This window comes from Cryptomeria japonica, chromosome 5 (genome assembly GCF_030272615.1).
Source record: "Cryptomeria japonica chromosome 5, Sugi_1.0, whole genome shotgun sequence".
NCBI classification, from domain to species: Eukaryota; Viridiplantae; Streptophyta; class Pinopsida; order Cupressales; family Cupressaceae; genus Cryptomeria; species Cryptomeria japonica.
The window spans coordinates 271,325,825-271,345,759 of NC_081409.1; positions in this window are offsets into that span (position 1 = coordinate 271,325,825).

A 19,935-nucleotide genomic window follows, 5' to 3' on the forward strand; every position below is an offset into this window, starting at 1 on the left:
ATAAGACATGTTTGATTGCTCATATTGATGAGAGTTGGTTATGGCATAAGAGGTTGTTATATATTAATCTTGATTGTATTGTTAAGATCAGTTCAACAAAGGTAGTTAGAGATATACTTAAGATTATAAAGCCCCATAATCCAGTATGTAAGGAATATCAATTGGGCAAGCAAGTTATAACTTATTTTAAGAGCATACATGATAAATCTAATGATGTGCTTGATTTGATTCATACTGACTTATGTGGTCCAACAAGGACCAAAAGCTTTCAAGGTGATAGGTAATTCAGGCTAATAATTGATGATTATTCTAGAATGATGTGGGTGACTTTTCTAAGGGAGAAGTCTGAAGCTTTTGAGAAATTAAAGATCTTCAAAGCAAAGGTGGAAATAGAAACTGGATTGAAAATTAAATGTTTGAGATCAGATCAAGGTGGTGAGTTCACATCTCATGAATTTAACAGTTTTTGTGAGATAAATGGAATTAGGAGACAATTATCTGCACCCCAGACTCCTCAGCAGAATGGAGTAGTGGAAAGGAAGAATAAAACCATTTTGGATGCAGCAAGATGGAAACCAAATTGCCTCACATCTACTAGAGAGAAGCAATGAGTACAACAATCTACACATTCAACAAAGTTCATATCAAAGGTGAAATCGATAAGACTCCTTATGAATTATGGTTTGGACATACACCTACTGTTAAATATTTCAGAATTTTTGGATGTAAATGTTATATCAAAAGGGATAATTCAATTGAGAGGTTTGATCCTAGATATGATGAAGGGATATTTCTTGGATATTCAATTCAGAGAAAAGCATATAGATGTTATAACAAAATATTGTAGAAAATTGTGGAGAGCACAAATGTGAAAGTGGATGAGAAATACAAAGAGCAATCTATATCATATGATAGGGAATCGACAGTGGAAATGATCATAACTGAACCGACAATGCCTCAAGTGGTACAAGGCACTGAGACAGTTACACCGGTACAATCAGAAAACTCAACTGTGACTGATGATTAGAAAAGTGAACCCGAAGTTCAGAAGAAACCAAGGTATGTAAGATTAAATCATTCTGAAGATCAAATCATTGGAGATAGAAACATGGGAGTTATGATAGTAAGAAGACTAGCAAATGAAGAGGCATGTCTTATTTCTCAAATTGAACCAGCATCTGTTATTGAAGCTTGTAAAGATAAACATTAGTTAAAGGCTACGAAAGATGAATTGGATAAGATAGAGAAGAATAAGACTCAGACTTTAGTTCCCCAGCCTAAAAATAAGAATGTTATTGGAACTAAATGGGTTCTTAGAAATAAACTAAATGAGGATGGTCAAGTTGTAAGAAAAAAGGCTAGACTAGTTTGTAAAGGATATTCTCAAATGGAAGGAATTGATTATGGTGAGACATTTGCACCTGTAGCTAGAATTGAAGCTGTTAGACTATTTCTTGCCTATGCATCACACAAGAACTATAAGGTCTATCAAATGGATGTCAAATGTGTATTTTTGAATGGTCAACTTGAGGAAGAAGTATAAATTGAGCAGCCTAATGGATTTTCACTCATAGATGACAAAGATATGGTTTTCATGTTAAGGAAAGCATTATATGGATTGAAACAAGCTCCTAGAGCTTGGTATGCAAGGTTGGATAAATATCTTTTGAAGCTTGGTTTTACTAAAGGCAATGCTGATAGTAATTTATATTACAAGATCATTGATGATGATATTCTAATTATTGAAGTATTTGTTGATGATATCATTTTTGGAGGTGAAGATAAATTGTGTATGGAATTCTCTAATAATATGAAGAATGAATTTGAAATGTCTATGATTGGTGAGATGAGAGTTTTCTTAGGTTTGCAGATTACTCAAACTGACAAAGGCATTTTTATTTGTCAAACTAAGTATCTAAGGGAACTATTGAAGAAGTTTGGTATGGATAATTCCAAACTGGTAAGTACTCCTATGGTGACAAGTGATAAATTATCCATCAAAGACACATTTGCACCGATATATTTGACAAGGTACAAGTCTATGATTGGTGGCTTATTATATCTAACTCTGACTAGACCGAATATTATGAATGTAGTAAGTATTGTTTCAAGATATCAAAGTAATCCTTTAAAAAATTATGAATGTGCAGTAAAGAGGATATTCCGGTATTTGCAAGGAACAATAGAATGTGGCTTATGATATTCTAGAGATGATAACTTCACTTTGTGTGCATATACAGATTTAGATTGGGCAGGAGATACCGATGATAGGAAGAGAACTTCTGGTGGAGCTTTCTTTCTTGGAAAGAAATTGGTTTCATGGGTCAACAAAAAATAGTCATGCATTTCTTTATCTACTACAGAAGCTGAATATGTTGCAGCAACAACTAATTGCACTCAAGTCTTGTGGATGAAGCAAATGTTGAAGGATATCAAGGTAAATTGCAGTGAACTGGTAGTTATCTATTGTGATAACTCTGCAACTATTGACATATCTAAGAATCCAATATTTCACTCTAAGACTAAGCACATTTCAATAAAATATATCTTTTTAAAGGAAAAGGTGGAAGAAAAGGAAGTCAAATTGGTTTATGTGAACACTAAAGAGCAGATTGCAGATATATTCACTAAACCATTATCTAAGGAATCATTTGAATATTTGAGAGATAGGTTAGGGGTATCTACCCTCTGATAGAAACTTAACTAATGGAGTAGAGCACCATTACGGTATGTATCATTAGCTTTATCCTTTACTCTGGATTGATGTAGTGGTGCTACTACTCGGGGGGAGTAGTCAGCTTTGAGATTCATAGGATTTTGATATCTATGTCATATCTTTGGCATTGATGTCAAAGGGGGGGAGTTATATGTGAAAAATAATGTCATCATATGTCATATGGGAGAGAGATGTAGATCAATTTCAGATTGGACTGCACTCCTCAGGGGGAGTTGCTGGGTTTTTTCAATTTTTCATTGTTATATCTTTTATGAGAAATGTTTGGCATTTCTTGGCAATTAGATGTTTTCTTTTTCACAGCTAGTGTTGCCATCAATGACAAAGGGGGAGATTGTTGGCAATATGAAGGAATTTATTATGTGTTGCATTGATGTCAACACTAGTTGTTATGATTGGTTATTGGCAGACAAATTTTGGTAACCAGTAGAAGAACTAGTGTTATCGGTAGAAGGGACTATCAGTTGGATAATATTGACATGTTTGGATCACTGAAATATGTTTGGTTTGATGTTTCTGGAGTATGTTTTGGTCATTTGGTATTGACTTGATGATTAGATGCTATCATACACTCTAGTAAGCCTATACCGGTAAGGGTTTAAGGTTTTATCAGCAAAGCTTTTACTGAGAATCTTTGACAAGATCCATAAGTGGTGTTGTTAGGTCCCGGAGACAAATGAGAAGGGGGGTTGAATCAGTTGTCCAATAAATTTAACCAAAATTAACTTAACCAAAACTTAATGCTTAATGTCGGTAAACCAAACTTAATGTAGGTAGATAGTTTTAATAGTTAATTGCAGTACTGGTAAAGATTAATGCATGAAACAAAAAGACAATAACATCCACAACACATAACACAAATATGTGTATGTGGAAACCCTGTAAGGGGGAAAACCATGGTGGAAAGCCTTACCCACAATCAAATGATACTACTGCAGATAGTATGTGTGTACAATATGGAGTCTGCACATGCAGAAAAGCCAGCTGCCTAGAGCTCACTACTCAATCACAAAATGGGAGTCACACTACTTAACCAGAAATCAAAATACATGATGTCTCTCCCCTAGGAATAATCTGTCCCAAAATGATATCTCTCCCCAAAATGTTTTTCCATAATATCTCTCCCCCTTTGACATCAAATGCCAAAGCAATACAAAAACCAAATTAAGTACTAAATACCAACTCATTACAACATACCAACTACTCCCCCTGAGAAGTAGCTCTCCTCATCAAAGCTGGAATAAAATATTTTTCTGTTAATTCTGTTGGTTGATGACAAACATCAACTATCTAAGTCTCTACCGATGGGGGTACAACTCCAAGCTTCTCTCTGAGATATTCAAAAGCTTCCTTAGGAAAAGGCTTTGTAAAAATATCTACAATCTACTCTTTAGTATTCACATAAACCAATTTCACTTCTTTTACTTCAACATTCTCTTTCAGAAAATTGAATTTGATAGAAACATGCTTAGCCTTTGAATGAAATATCAGGTTCTTTGATATATCAATTGCTGCCATATTATCATAGTAAATAGTTATAGGTTCCTTGCATTTTACCTTTATGTCCTTCAACATTTTTTTGATCCATAATACTTGTGTACAATTTGTAGTTGCTGCAACATATTCTGATTCTGCTGTTGATAGTGATGTACAACTTTGTTTCTTGCTCAACCATGAAATTAGTCTGCTACCAAGAAAAAATGCTCTGCTGGTGGTGCTTTTTCTGTCATCCACATCTCTTTCCCAATTAGCATCTATGTATGCACATAAATCAAAATTTTTGTCTCTAGGATACCATAAACCAAGATTTGTAGTGCCTTGTAGGTACCGAAAAATCCTTTTCACTATTGATTCATGATTTTCTTTAGGATTACTCTGAAATCTTGAAACAATACATACTGCATTCATAATATCAGGTCTTGTTTGTGTCAAATACAATAAACCTCCTATCATAGACTTGTATCTAGTCGGATTGAGAGTTGTTGATTCATCCTTCAAAGATAATTTATCAGTTGTAGTCATAGGTGTGCTTATTGGTTTAGAGTTTTCCATGCCAAATTTCTTTAGTAATTCTTTCAAGTACTTGGATTGACATAGGAATATACCTTTATCAGTCTGTGAAATCTACAATCCTAAAAAGAATTTTATCTCCCCAATCATAGACATTTCAAATTCTTGTTGCATTTTATTAGAAAAGTCTTTACACAATTCATCTTCTCCTCCAAATATTATATCATCAACAAAAACTTCAATAACCAAGATGTCATCATTAGTCACTTTGTAGTATAGATTGTTGTCAACATTACCTTTAGTGTATCCAAGCTTCAAAAGATATTTGTCCAATCTAGCATACCAAGCTCTAGGAGCTTGTTTTAGTCCATATAAATCTTTCCTTAACTTGCAAACCATATCTTTGTTATCTGTTAAAGAAAATCCATCAGGTTGTTCAATGTAAACTTCTTCTTCAAGATCTCCATTCATAAATGCACATTTAACATCCATTTGATATAGTTTATAGTTCTTGTGTGCTCCAAAAGCCAATAAAAGTCTGACTGCCTCAATTCCAGTGCAAAGGTTTCATTGTAATCAATTCCTTCTTTCTGTGAATATCCCTTACACACTAATCTTGCTTTGTTTTTGATTACCTTACCATCTTCATTAAGTTTATTTCTGAAAACCCATTTAGTTCCAATAACATTTTTGTCTTTAGGCCAGGGAACTAATGACCAAGTGTTATTCCTTTCAATTTGTTCCAATTCATTTTAAATAGCTTTAATCCAATATTTATCTTCACATGCCTCATTAATTGATGTAGGTTCAATTTGAGAAATAAGACATACCTCTTCATTTGCCAATCTTCCTCTAGTCATAACTCCTTGAAATTTGTTTCCAATTATCTAATCTTCAGAGTGGTTTAATCTTACATACTAGGGTATTTTTACTTGATGTTGTTCTTCAGTGACTGTTGAATCCTTAGATGATGCCGGTGTAACTAGATCACCATTCTATATTGGTGTACTCATAGTAGGTTCATTTGTGATTATCTCTATTGCCAGTTCAGAGTCCATGTACCTTGAATTTCCTCTAAACTGTTCATCAATCTTAACATTTGCACTTTCAACAATTTTCTGCAATCTTTTGTTAAAACATCTATATGCATTTCTCTTAGATGAATAACCAAGAAATATTCCTTCATCACTTCTAGGATCAAATTTGCCAATATACTCATCCCTTCTGATATAGCATTTACTTCCAAATATTCTAAAATATTTAAGAGTAGGAGTATTGCCAAACCATAGTTCATGAGGGGTCTTATCAGTATGTATAAACTATTGTATTGACCACTTCTCTCTAGAATATATGAGGTAGATTTGCTTCTGATATCATACTTCTGGCTGCATCCAAGATAGTTATGTTTTTCCTTTCAACAACTCCATTCTGCTGGGGTGTCTGAGGTGTTGATAATTGTCTTCTGATCCCATTCACTTCACAGAATGTATTAAATTCCTTAGATGTGAATTCACCTTTTTGATATGATCTCAGACATTTGATTTTCTTGCCGGTTTCATTCTCTACCATCACTTTGGATAGTTTTAATTTCCCAAATGCTTTAGATTTCTCCCTGAGAAAAGTAACCCAACACATTCTAGAATAGTCATCAATGATTAACATAAAATACCTATCTCCTTGTATACTTCTAGTTCTTGTTGGACCACATAAATCAGTATGAATTAAATCAAGAACATTGTTAGATTTCTCTAGAATACTCTTGAAAGTTGTTCTAACTTGCTTTCCAAATTGGCATTCCTTACATACCAGATTGTGAGGTTTAACAATCTTAGGTAAATCTCTTACTACCTTAGTTGTACTGATTTTCACAATACAATAACAATTTACATGACAAAGTCTCTTATGCCATAACCAACTTTCATCAATATGAAAAATCAAACTTGCTTTCTCATTGTTGTTCAAATGAAAGATATTACCTCTAGTCTGATTACCGGTTGCAATTTCCAAACCAGTTTTGTTTAAGATTTTGCATTTACCATTCTTGAATTGTAACTGAAATCCTTTCTCAACTAATTGACCAACACTCAAAAGATTATGTTTCAAACCTTCAACATAGTAAACATTATCAATATTGTGCTTACCATCAAATGATATAGTTCCTTTTCCTTTGATCAAACAAGCTTTATCATCTCCAAATCTCACTAGACCTCCATTGTAATCCTGAAAGGTTAAGAATTTACTCTTATCACCAGTCATGTGATATGAACATCCTGAATCAATAATCCATTCATCCTTATCTTCAACTTTAGCTGTCAGGTCCTACTCTACCGGTTGAACAGTAGGTGCCAGTTGATCTTTTGTTATAGCAACAAAAGCCCATCCATTGTTTGTTGGATCCTCATCGGAATCATCAGTGACTCCTTCATCATTATAATAACAAGATTTATCTCTATTCTTCTTAAACTTGTATCTCTGATAATCAGGGTTAGGCTTATATGTTCTTTTAGCTTCTTCTCTTAGTCTTGCATGTCTATCAGGATATCTAGAAGCCATATGACCAATCTTATTACAGTTAAAACATTTAAAGGGTGCTTTACCTTCATACTTACTTCCAATTGGACCTTTAGGCATTTTTCTTGCAAATAGTGCTTCAAGTTCTTCATTTTCTCTCCTGCTTTCTTCAAGTTCTCTTGCATAAATGGCTTTCCAATCAAATTTCTCAGATGATGATGATGTTGTAGATGATGATGATGCATTGAAAGCTAGATTTGTATTAATAGTAGTAACAAGACCAAATTCCTCAAGTTCAAAAGCTGAAAGTTTTCCAACCAAGGTGTCTCTAGATACTGATGCATTAGGCATTGTTCTTAATTCAATTATAGCAGTAAATTTCATTTTATATGCCAGTGGCAAAGCTCTTAAAACTTTAGAAATAATCTCATCTTAACTTAAGGTTCCTCCACAATATTGTATATCCAAAACAATTTCATTTACTCTTTCCATAAATGTAGAATTTCTTTCATCTTCTTCCATTTTCAGATTTTCATACCTGACCTAGAAGCATTCAAGTTTTGCAATTTTGACTATGGAATATCCTTCATTCAATGTTTCCAATTTGTCCCAAATAGCTTTAACAGTAGATTTGTCTGATAATCCCATGACTTGCTGATCTGGCAATGTGCTCAAAAGTGCTTTCCTTGCTTTGCAATCATTTTCCTCATCTTTAGCCAAGTTAGGTGGATTAGGTTGACCTTGAGTAGGAGCAGTATAGCCATTATTTGTAACATCCCATATGTTCTTTCCAATGCAATTCAAATGTGTCTCCATCTTGATCTTCCATATGCCATAGTTAGTTCCATCAAGTTTCAGATTGTCCTTCCTGAAATGGTTAGAAGATATTGGATCTCCTCAAGCTGTTAAACTTCTACAAAAAGAGGACTAGGCTCTGATACCAATTGTTAGGTCTCAGAGATAACTGAGAAGGGCGGGGGGTGAATCAGTTGTCCAATAAATTCAACTAAAATTAACTTAACCAAAACTTAATGCTTAATGCCGATAGACAGTTTTAATAGTTAATTGGAGTATAGGTAAAGATTAATGCATGAAACATAAAGACAATAACATCCACAACACATAAAACAAATATTTGTACGTGGAAACCCTATAAGGGGAAAAACCATGGTGGGAAGCCTTACCCACAATCAAATGATACTACTGTAGATAGTATGTGTGTACAATATGGATTCTGTACATGCAGAAAGGCCAACTACCTAGAGCTCACTGCTCAATCACAAAATGGGAGTCACATTGACTACAATTGGATGGTTAAATCCAATGATAATGTACTGCTTAAAATAACATCTTCATATGCTAGATTCAGTACCGGTTTAGTTCTGATTGCCTTCACAAAAACCTTCCTTCAACCTTCAAATGATGTCTACATGTATAGCTCTCCTTATTTTTGCATATATCCTATTACAATACTTTTCCTTATCGCATATCAATCTCACAAATGAGATCTTACATTTATACCATAACCTAAGACCAATTGAATATATCAGCTCACTAAAAGATATTACAATAAAATCAATTACAAATTAATCAATAAGTGATGCATCATGTCTGCTCGGTGCATTTACAATATTAATAAATCATCTCCATAATGTGTCGTGCTGATCTGGAATAGATATGCTTGTCAGTGCATAGCCTAGACCTATTTGTCGATAACAACAAATATGCAAACCCAAATAGTCCAATAACCAAATTGCCAAAACCAAGTGATCAATTAATGTCTTCGACATAACCAGGTAGTCTCCAAGTCATTCCAAGTGCCAGTTAACAATATAACCTGCTGGTGAACCAAATACTGGTGACTGTGCATAAGTCACTTGACTTGCCGGTGAACATAAGCAAAGATCTCCAAGTGCTGATAAGGTTGACAAGTGTTGACATCATTGACAAAACCATATCAACATATCCAAAATACCAATAGATGTTGGTGCGGCTTCTAGATGGAATTCAGGATGCAGAAGGTGATCCTTGATCGTGCCTCGACTGATTGGAGACATCGCTCTAGTGTGGTGGACCCAAATTAGGTTTGGCAGCTATCTAGGTTATGAACCGGTATCATGTAACGTGTTCTCTATATGTTACCAGGATGATTTATGGATTGCTTAATGTTGTTTTTGTCTAAAGCCGACATTGCATATCATTGTAATATGGATGTATGTAATGATCTTATTGTAATATCTTTTAGGTGGCCAACCTAATTGGTTTAGGCCTTAGGGTTAGTATAAATTGATGTAAGTTCTCATTGTAGATCATGGTCATGGTCATGGAATGAAAAATCGTATGGAAAGGAGATTTGGTCGATCATAGGTGATCGAATTGGGTTTATGTAAGAGGTCAAAGGCCTTCAGTATTGAGCTTAACCAGAACTATAATTAGGCATGGTAGATTCTATCACTAACAGTTCATTCTTCTGGATTATTATCCAATTATATTAAGGTGGTAATAACCTCTCTATAGTCAGTGAGATTCCTTTGTAATGAGCAGTACGCTCTAGGAAGTGTGCCTTCTTGCATGTGCAGGCCCCTTATTGTATCACATACTTTCTATAGAAGTATTATCTGACTATGAGTAGGCTTCCCACCATGGTTTTCCCCTTTACTAGGTTTTCCACGTACAAATCATGGTGTTATGTGGTACAGTTTCATTGTGTTAATTCTTTACTTCATTCTTAAGTTTTATTGTTTACCATTATCTGTTTTTGCTATTCTGGTATTCAATGTTTATGTGCTTCGGTTAAAGGTTATAAAGTGGTTTGATTAATATAATCTGTTGACAACTGATTCACCCCCCCTCTCATTTATCCACAGATTATTCTAACAAATTTTTCATGGGGATTGGTGCTTGGCTACCTCAGAGAAGTGAGTGCCGAGGGTGGAGCCAGTGGGGTCAAGAATCTAAGTATGTTATTTGAATTGCATAGCTCAGGGTTACCCCACAATTGAGATTCAACAATGATTGTCCCGACCATCTCCAGGATTTTTGCTTGCATGATCAAAACACTCAAACCATTTTTCAAACAAAACAAAGAAACATTGTGTCTACCATGTTTTCAAGTGTATGCAAAAAAATTCTACATCACATTTCACATTTGAAAACATTTTTGATCCTTTGGATAAAACATCTTCATACATTGAGTCTTCACTGTTATTGTGTCCTCTTGCTACAAAAATAGTCAAAAAATTGAGATTTGGTCACATTAAAAAACTTCATAACCAGACAAAATTGCACAAAGTATCAAAAACTGCATCTATGATTGTTAAAACCGCGTTTGTGTCCAGAAACTGCATCTGCACAATACAGTATCGCATCTGTGTCCTACGTCAGAATCATCAGCAAGAACTTGTCACATTTTTTGAAGCTGCGTCTGTGACTGTTAAAACCACATCTGGGTTCAAAAATCACTTATGTGTAGAGTAGAACTACATTTTTGACTTTTAGGATAAAATTGTCATTATCATTAGAAAATTATGTTTGTGTCTACTAGAATTGCATCTATGATCATAAGTCATGTCTGGGTTGGTTAAAACTGCATCTGCATTCATAGTTGAGAGATTACAGAAAACTCTTAAGAACAAAAAAGGACTTAAGTTATCAGATCTAAAGAGCTTCTAAGGCTGCTTCTTGTAGGGCCTCATTTTTCAGTCAGCATGTCATGGTCATACATAGTCAATCATTTTCCTACACTTGCATTTCCCTCATACATATCTTCTAAATTTGAGTCAAAAGGTTACTTTGCATGTCCTCATCACACTTTGCAAACATACTACAACATAACACTAGGTGATTCCTGCAACAAGATCTATCATCTTAGGGTCGCATTTGGTCTTCTTGAGTCAAGGTCAACTTACCTCATCAAGAGATCCATCATCTCTTTGGAAGCCACAACTTACTCTCAAACATACATACTTTGGTATTATACTCTTGGACATTGCAAGTCTACCCTAGATTCATCTACACTTCATACACCTCTTGGTCTTCCATAGTCTTTTTATTTTCATACTACCTTTCATTTTGGTTAAGACTTTAGTCCATGGTTGAAACCTATTCACAAAGGTCTAGAAGGGAAGCTAAAGAAGCTTTAGAGTCTTTAAACATGAGTTCCTATGAGTTTTATGGAGACAAATTCTACAATCCATTTGAAAACCATAGTAATATACCAGACAATGACAACAACAATGGAAATGATAATGATAATGACAATGTATCTATGGATTCTGCAGAAGTTGAGGAAACTATCATGGATCCCCATTTTAATAAATTGGTTCAAGAAATCATGAAGAGGGATAGATAATATTTCCCACAAATCATGGCACAAAGTGGGACAAGATTACCTTGTGATTTTGATATGACAAATTTCAGAGGGTGATACAAATCAAATAAATAAAGTTAATACAAGACAAATGAGGCCTACTAATGGTGGTAATAGAAAAGAGTGTCTCTTGCTTGAGTCACCTTCCTCCCTATTTTAAAAAATTGAAATTCCAAACATATACACCCATTCTCATGCCAGTTATGATAGAACCTCTCATGGAGAACCTTGTAGTCGTCCTTTCCCATGGAGAAGAACTACCACCATACATGAGAATGATGATACCTAAGATCATACCAATGCATATAATTACACTCAAGCGAACATTCAAAATCATGACATGAGGAAACCCTGTGTCAGATTTGGGGGAACTACTCAAGATCACTGTTATGACACCTCTTATCCTTATGGTCATGACATGTATTGACCTAGACCCAATGCTCCTCATGACAACACCTACCAAGTGGTCCATATACAAGCTATAACTATGTTACTCCTCCATATGAACACATCTATGATCAATACCATCCATATATGCATTATATCCCTCCTCCTCCATCTGGTGGCTCAGGCATGGAACTAGATCAAAGAGAAAAGATGCCACACAAGAATGATTTGCAACAACAGATTAAGGATTTACAAAAGCAAGCGACAAACATGAATACACCAATGAAATAGTATATAATGAAAGACATATGTCCTTATCCATTTGATAGAAGCATTCCAATGCCTCCATTCCCTCCACATTTTGTGACACCAAAGTTTGACAAGTACAAAGGCAAAGGGGACCGTAAGGCACACATAAGGCAATTTTTCATAGCTTGCATTGAGGTAGAAGGAGAAGAAACATACTTGATGAGATTGTTTCCACAAAGCTTAGGTGAACAAGCAGTGGAATGGTTCTCCCAACTTTCACCTAGAATTAAATCATGGGGTGATTTAGTAGAGGCTTTCATAAAACACTTCTCATACAACATTGAAATAGATGTGCCAGTAGCTATCTTATGCAATACTAGGTAGAAAAATGTGGGATATTTTGCTTCATTTTTATAGTGATGGAGAGGTCTTTCTAGTAGATTCTCTTGTGATATCCCACAAAAATAAATGGTAGAAATGTTCACTCAAAATGTCAACAAAGATATTAGATGTGAGCTAAGAAAAACTTGTTTGTCTACCTTCAAAGAGGTCATTGAGAAAGGAATGACAACTGAAAAAGTCCTTATCGAACAAGGTGTCATTAAAATATTCAAAGAGAACAAAGAGGAATCAAATGGGAAAGACAAACCCTGCTTTTGGAACAAGAATAAGAACACAATCAATGATGGGATAGTAGATGCAAATGTTGTGAAACCTAAGATTACTTTCCCTAGCGTAAGCTCATCTAATACGAATGACCAAGTGAACAATAAAAGGCAATCAAAACCCCGAAGAAAGTACACTCCGTTGGGAAAACCAATTGAAACAAAAGTCAAGAAATTGGTTGCAAACAAGCTCATAACACTACTAGATAATCCACCATATGAGCTGAAAGTAAAACTAAACTAGTGGAATGGTGATGAATATTGTGAGTATCACAAGAGTAAAGAGCATTTAACTATCAATTGTCATAGATTGAAGAATATCATACATAATCTCATTGATAGAGGTGGCATAGAAGTTGATGGTCACACCTCCAATCAAGATAATGCAATGTTCAAGGAGCCATTTCTTAAACATGATAAGAGAAAAGATAAAACTATAGATAATCAAGTTAATTATACTAAAATGCCATATGATTACGATTCTACTATTAATCATATTTCAATGGATAATCAGGTTTCTACTATCATTATAAAGGAAAAAACTCTCAAAGATTATACCCAAAGGGGTAAAGTTGTTTTGAAAGGCATTGGACCATCTTCCTGATCTTCCAAAGATGAAACCTCTAAATGTAATGTCACAACCCATCGAGGTAAAGTCACCTTGCAAGGTGCTCCATCCAAGCCCACAACCTCATCATCCATAAATAATGAGTATGACCTTGTAGATCAATTAGGGAAGACACCCGCCCTCATCTCCATCCTTGAGATTTTATGCATATCCCCTGCACATAAGGCCATCCTTGACAAGACTTTGAGAGAGACCTCCATACCCATTGATTTGAATGTGGACTAGTTTCAAGACATGGTAGGATGCCTTTCTATTCTGCATACTCTCACATTCATACAAGTCGATGATGCATTTGTAACCCAGCCTCATAATGCACCTCTACATATTGAATCCTTTATCTATAAAAACCGAATAAAATGAGTTCTGATAGATGGAGGAGTAGGTCTGAACATTTGTACATTAAACAATATTAAATAATTGGGATATTATGAAAAGATTGTGAATTCTACACATGCTATCACCATAAAAGCATATGATGATGAAGAGAACTCATCCAAGGGCACAATCACCTTACCTCTAAGAGTGGGGCCAATCACAAAGGACGTAGTATGTCAAGTCCTTTATTTAGAGCTCACATACAATATACTCTTGGGATGTCCATGGATTCATGTAATGAGAGTTTTTCCTTCAACATATCACCAATGTATCAAGTTCCCACATAATGGAGTTGAGGTGACCATTAATGGCGATCCAAATCCATTCATATATTGCAACAACTTGCAATCAAAATTGGAAACAATAATACCAATGAACATAGAGGCAACTCCATCATCTACATATATTGATCCCGAATCACTAAAACCTTCAACATCAAAACAAGGTGAGCTTAAAGGGAAATATCAAGAAAAAGGCATGGGCGAGTACACTCTAAACCAAACTATGTACCTAATACAAGTAATGGATTCTCCAAAATAATATGGATGACCACATCCTTCTAAAAGGGTATCTATCATTACACTAAAATGGGATCCTACTACATTCCAAAAGTGGGGTGAGATGGAAGAAGAGGACTTATACAAAATGATTTATAAAGAACCCGAAGAAGATACACAAGATTACATCAAGATACCATGTGAAAATTATGGCAAAGGATTCAAGATCTTGCAAAAATGTGGATATGATGGTAAGAGCCCTCTTGGATTAAGAAAAGAAGGTATCACTCAACCTTTGCAACCAGAATTGACATTCAAGAATCGACGCTCCAAAGGAATTGGTTTCATACCTTTCAAGTTAGGTACTTACAAATCTCAAGAAGCATTGCAAATCATAGACTCTAATGATCAACAAGAGAAACACTATTCCACTGATTCCAATGAGTGGGAATTGGGTTCAGACAAATCATCTAGTGATTAAGAGCTCATCAAAACATACAGAGAACTAGGTGAACCCACAGAGGAAGAAGAATTCTATAGAAAATTTAGAGCTGGTCAACCTACTTCAGAGTCTATAGCTCAAAAAGAATATGATAAAGGAAAAACTCCTGAGGATCCCAAACAGTCTACGTCTCTAGGTTCTAGGTCAAAATCACGAACAATGAGGAATCCCATTGCTGAATGTGCTTCTAGTAACATTAATTTGGATTCATTTACAATTGAGATAGATGAGGAGAGTGTTAGCGATGACCTTGAAAATTACCTTGATATACCTAAAGATAATTGTGTCTTTACCCTTACTCTCGATGACTTTGAAAACATTGATGGCCTTCCCCTCATTCACCCACAACTCATTGATTAGGATCACGACGGACCTTTACAAATAGACTCATTTCAAAATGATGATTCTTTCACAGACTACTTGGGCATACGAGATGATCTTCCGCTTGGGGACCATAAAGTAGGGTACATTATAGAACTCAATAGTGTGGCATACTTTGGTGAGGGTGTTGGGTCTTCTAGTCACAAAAATATATTAAAAAAAATAAATCATGGGTCTTATGGTGAAAACCACACCGTGGCACTGTATGACTCTAAAAAAGTAAAAAGAAAGGATGTATTTAAGGGTCAAAACCTATTTGAGGTGCTCGAAGATGGAAGTCTCGACATCCTCCCGATGACATAATATGAGGATAAATCATCCATGTTGGTGGAGGGAACTATTAAAACAAACATTGGCACAAAAGATATTCCACATAACATATTCTTAGCACAGTCTAACAAACAAAGAAAGATCGAAGTTCATAAGTTTCTTTACAAAATGACAAAACAATTTTGCATGGTCATATGTGGATATGCCTGGACTAGATCCTGATCTAGTGATGCACTATTTGACAGTTACACCAGGAGAAAAGTCAATGAAATAGAAATTAAGAAAAATACATCCACAAGTGGCACTATTACTAAAGGTAGAACTTGAGAAACTGTTGGATATTGGATTCATAAGACCAATTGATTACCCCGAGTCCATTTCTAACTTAGTACCTATCACCAAGCCAGATTGCAACATCAAAATATGTACAAATTTCAGAGATATCAATAAAGCTTGTCCTAAAGATGACTTTCCATTTCCAAATATTGACTTGATAGTGGATCTTACAACTGGTCATACAATGTTATCATTGATAGATGAATTTTTTGGCTACAACCAGATAAAAATTGCACCTCAGGATCAACACAAAATATCATTTACTTGTCCCTAGGGAACCTTTTGTTGGAATGTCATTCTCTTCAGACTAAAGAATGTGGGTGCCACTTAACAAAGAGATATGACTACCATATTTCATGATCTTATGTATGCTACCGTGGAAGAGTATGTTGACAACCCACCGGGTAAATCATTAGAAAGAGACACACATTTGGACATCCTTTCAATGGTCTTTGATTAGTTAAAGAAATACAAAGTAAAATTAAATCCTAAGAAGTGTGTCTTTGGAGTAACCTATGGGAATCTCCTTGGATACATTGTCTCAAAGAGAGGAGTTGAAGCCAATCCAACAAAAGCTAGAGTTATATTAGAAATACCACCACCAAAGAATATCAGTCAACTTTGGTCTCTACAGGGAAGGCTCTAGTCTATACAAAGATTCATAGCTCAACTTGCAGATAAATGTCATCCTTTTCAACATCTACTCTACAATAAACATCAAATTCAAGTGGGATGATAAATGTCAGTAGGATTTTAAGATACTCAAAGATTATCTCCTAAATCCACTAGTTTTGATGCCGCCAATTCCAGGAAAACCCCTGTTACTATACATATCAGCTACACAAACAACACTAGGGGCACTCTTGGCACAACAATATAATTAAGGCAAAGAAAGAGAAATATATTACATTAGTCGCACTTTGGTTGGCTATGAGCTTAACTACACACCATTTGAGCATACATGTCTTGCTGTGGTTTTTGCCTCGCAAAAATTATGACATTACATGCTACCTCATAAAAACAAGCTCGTTGCAAGGATAGACCCACTAAAATACCTTCTCAATAAGGCAACACTTACTGGCAGATTAGCTAAATGGGTTATGATCCTATGTAAATTCAACATCAAATATGTGGATAGAAAAGAAATTAAAGGACAAGCTATTGCAAATCAATTTGTAGATGCACCCATGGTTGATGATACTCCTATGACTTCAGAGTTTTCAAATGGATCCATTCTGATGGTAACACACACATAGCCTTGTAAATTGTACTTTGATGGTTCATACATGCAACATGACACAGAAGTTGGCATCCTCTTTATCACACCTCAAGGGGATTCTATCCCTAAATCATATCGGTTGTCATTTCTCTGCACCAATAATATAGCAGAATATGAGGCATTGACAACGAGATTACAAATTGCGGTTCAGTGGAAGATCCAGGAACTTCATGTTTTTGAGGACTCTCGACTTGTAATTCATCAAGCAAATGATGACTACCAAACAAAAGATGAAAAGTTATTTCCTTATAAGAAAATGGTAGATGATTTCAAATAATACATCACAAAGATAATCTTTGAACAAATTTCAAGGGAAAATAATCGAGCTACAGATGCCATGGCCACTATTGCTTCATTGATTGATCTACTGCAGAATGAAACCCGCTATGAGTTCTTGGTGGACAACCTTTTGGTCCCCTTGTATGAGATCACTCCTGCTGAGATGATATGTGTCATTGGTCCTGATTCCCCTTGGTACGTTGCCATTTTTACATACCTTCGCAACAATACCCTTCCTCTTGACTTATCCAACAATCAGCATCATACTTTTATTCGCCAATCTTCTCACTATGTCATTTTAGCCGATGCTTTTTATTGTCAAGGTCTAGATGACACCCTTCTTAGATGTTTAGAAAGGGATGAAGCTCAAATTGCATTATGAGAGGTTCATGAAGGTATATGTGGTGCCCATTCTAGTGGTCCAACCTTAGCCAAGAAGCTTATCAGGACTGGATACTACTGGCCCAGTATCAACAAAGATTCATATTAGTTTGTCAAGAAATGTAAGCAATGTCAGATTCATGGAGACCTTATTCATGTGCCAGCTCAAGAACTTCAACCGATCGTGACTCCTTGGCCCTTTTGTCAGTGGAGACTGGATCTCATAGGAAAGATTCACCCTCCTTCTAATGACCATAAATTCATTATTATTGCCCAAAATATTTCACAAAATAGATTGAAGTTGTTCCTCTCACCCAAGTCACTGGAAAACAAATTGCTACATTCATCCTTAACTATATTATCTGTCGCTTCGATGTTCCTCTTTCTATTATCACAGATAACGGGCGTCCCTTCAAGAACCAGGATGTTCGTGAACTTTGTGATTGCTTCCATATTAACCACCACTTTTCTACTTCATACTACCCACAAGGTAATGGTCAAGCAGAGGCATCTAATAAAACCATTCTCAGAATCCTCAAAAAGATAATCAATGACGTTGGCCGAAATTGGCACATCCAACTTAATCCTGCAGTTTGGGCTTATCGCACACCTACTGGAGCTACCCCTTATTCACTTATCTATGGTGTTGAATCTATATTTCCTATTGAGGTAGAGTTACCATCCTTACAATTCTCTTTGTGTGATATAATTAGTGACAAAGATTACAGGGTCTCCTACTTACAAGAACTAGAACTATTGGATGAGCGACGACAAACTGCTTTTAATCATCTTAAGGTTTATCAATAGAAAATGAGTCACAGCTACAATCAAAAGGTAAAGCCTCATGCATTTGAGGTAGGTGACTTAGTATTGAGAGAGAATCCTAAGAATCAATAGGACCAAGAAAAGAAAGGAAAATTTGAGCCTAATTGGCTTGGTCCTTATGCCATCACAACAGTCTATGGATCAAGTGCATATCAGCTTTCAACACTAGATGGATAACCTTTGAAAGATCCTATAAACAACATGCACGTTAATAGGTTTTACACGTATCTCTTCATAATATCCCAATAATAATAATAAAAAAAAAATGGTTACTTGGTGAAAACCTGGCAAACAGGCTCCTTATCACACAATGAAAAATAAAATGAAAAAATAAAAAAAATTAAAGAGAAGTAAATCCATCCAATGGTGAAAACCACTTAAGTGGCACCCTAGGTAGGTAACACAGTGAAAATTGGGTTATCGACGCCATGTGTAGAGACATTTCTCCTCCCCCATTCAGGATTTGATCCTTTATCCTTTCAATTTACACACACTCACAACCTATCGCTCCATAACAAATTTACCTATTCCCATCATGGCTTGTTATTGATCTACCTAATATTGGTTACCCATTCATAATAAAACCTCCCTTTTCACCCTTTTACTTCCATAATAAATTAGGTCCAATCTATAACTGGGGCAAAAATCCTAAATCTAGTGATGGAAGTGGTACCCTGAGCATTGCATGTTTTGAGGAGCATCGTCTTTTCCTTCCTCCTTCTTTTCACGCACAATCCACAATAAAAGGTCATTTGCATTGCCAATCTGCAATAAAGTTTCATTCTTCTTCACAATAAAGTATTAGTTTCATGGATTCAGTAAGTTTCATATGAGACACAATCAGTAGTGGGCTTTCAACAAATGAAATCTTTTAGCAAACTTTGGTAGCAACATGGTTTTCAACATGATCTTTCCTTCATCAGGATGACAATATTGTGACCAAATAAAACATGTTAACATATGTGGCAAGAAACACAAATAACTTGAGGATTTCATTGTGTGTTGGTGTCAAGTCTCAATTTTCTTTTGATTTTATCTTTTTGGTGACATGTCTTTTAGCTTTTCCAGGATGTCTCAAATTAGAGATTTCATCTCTAGGATGTCTTTGACTAGAAAGGCGAGGATGGGATATGTTCACCTATTGTCTTGTTGTCTGTGGATTGTCTCTTAATAATGCTATGACTTGTCCAAGGATATGAGGACACTGTGAGTCTAGTATGAACTGGGCTATTCCTTGTTTGTGACTATCTAATCTCC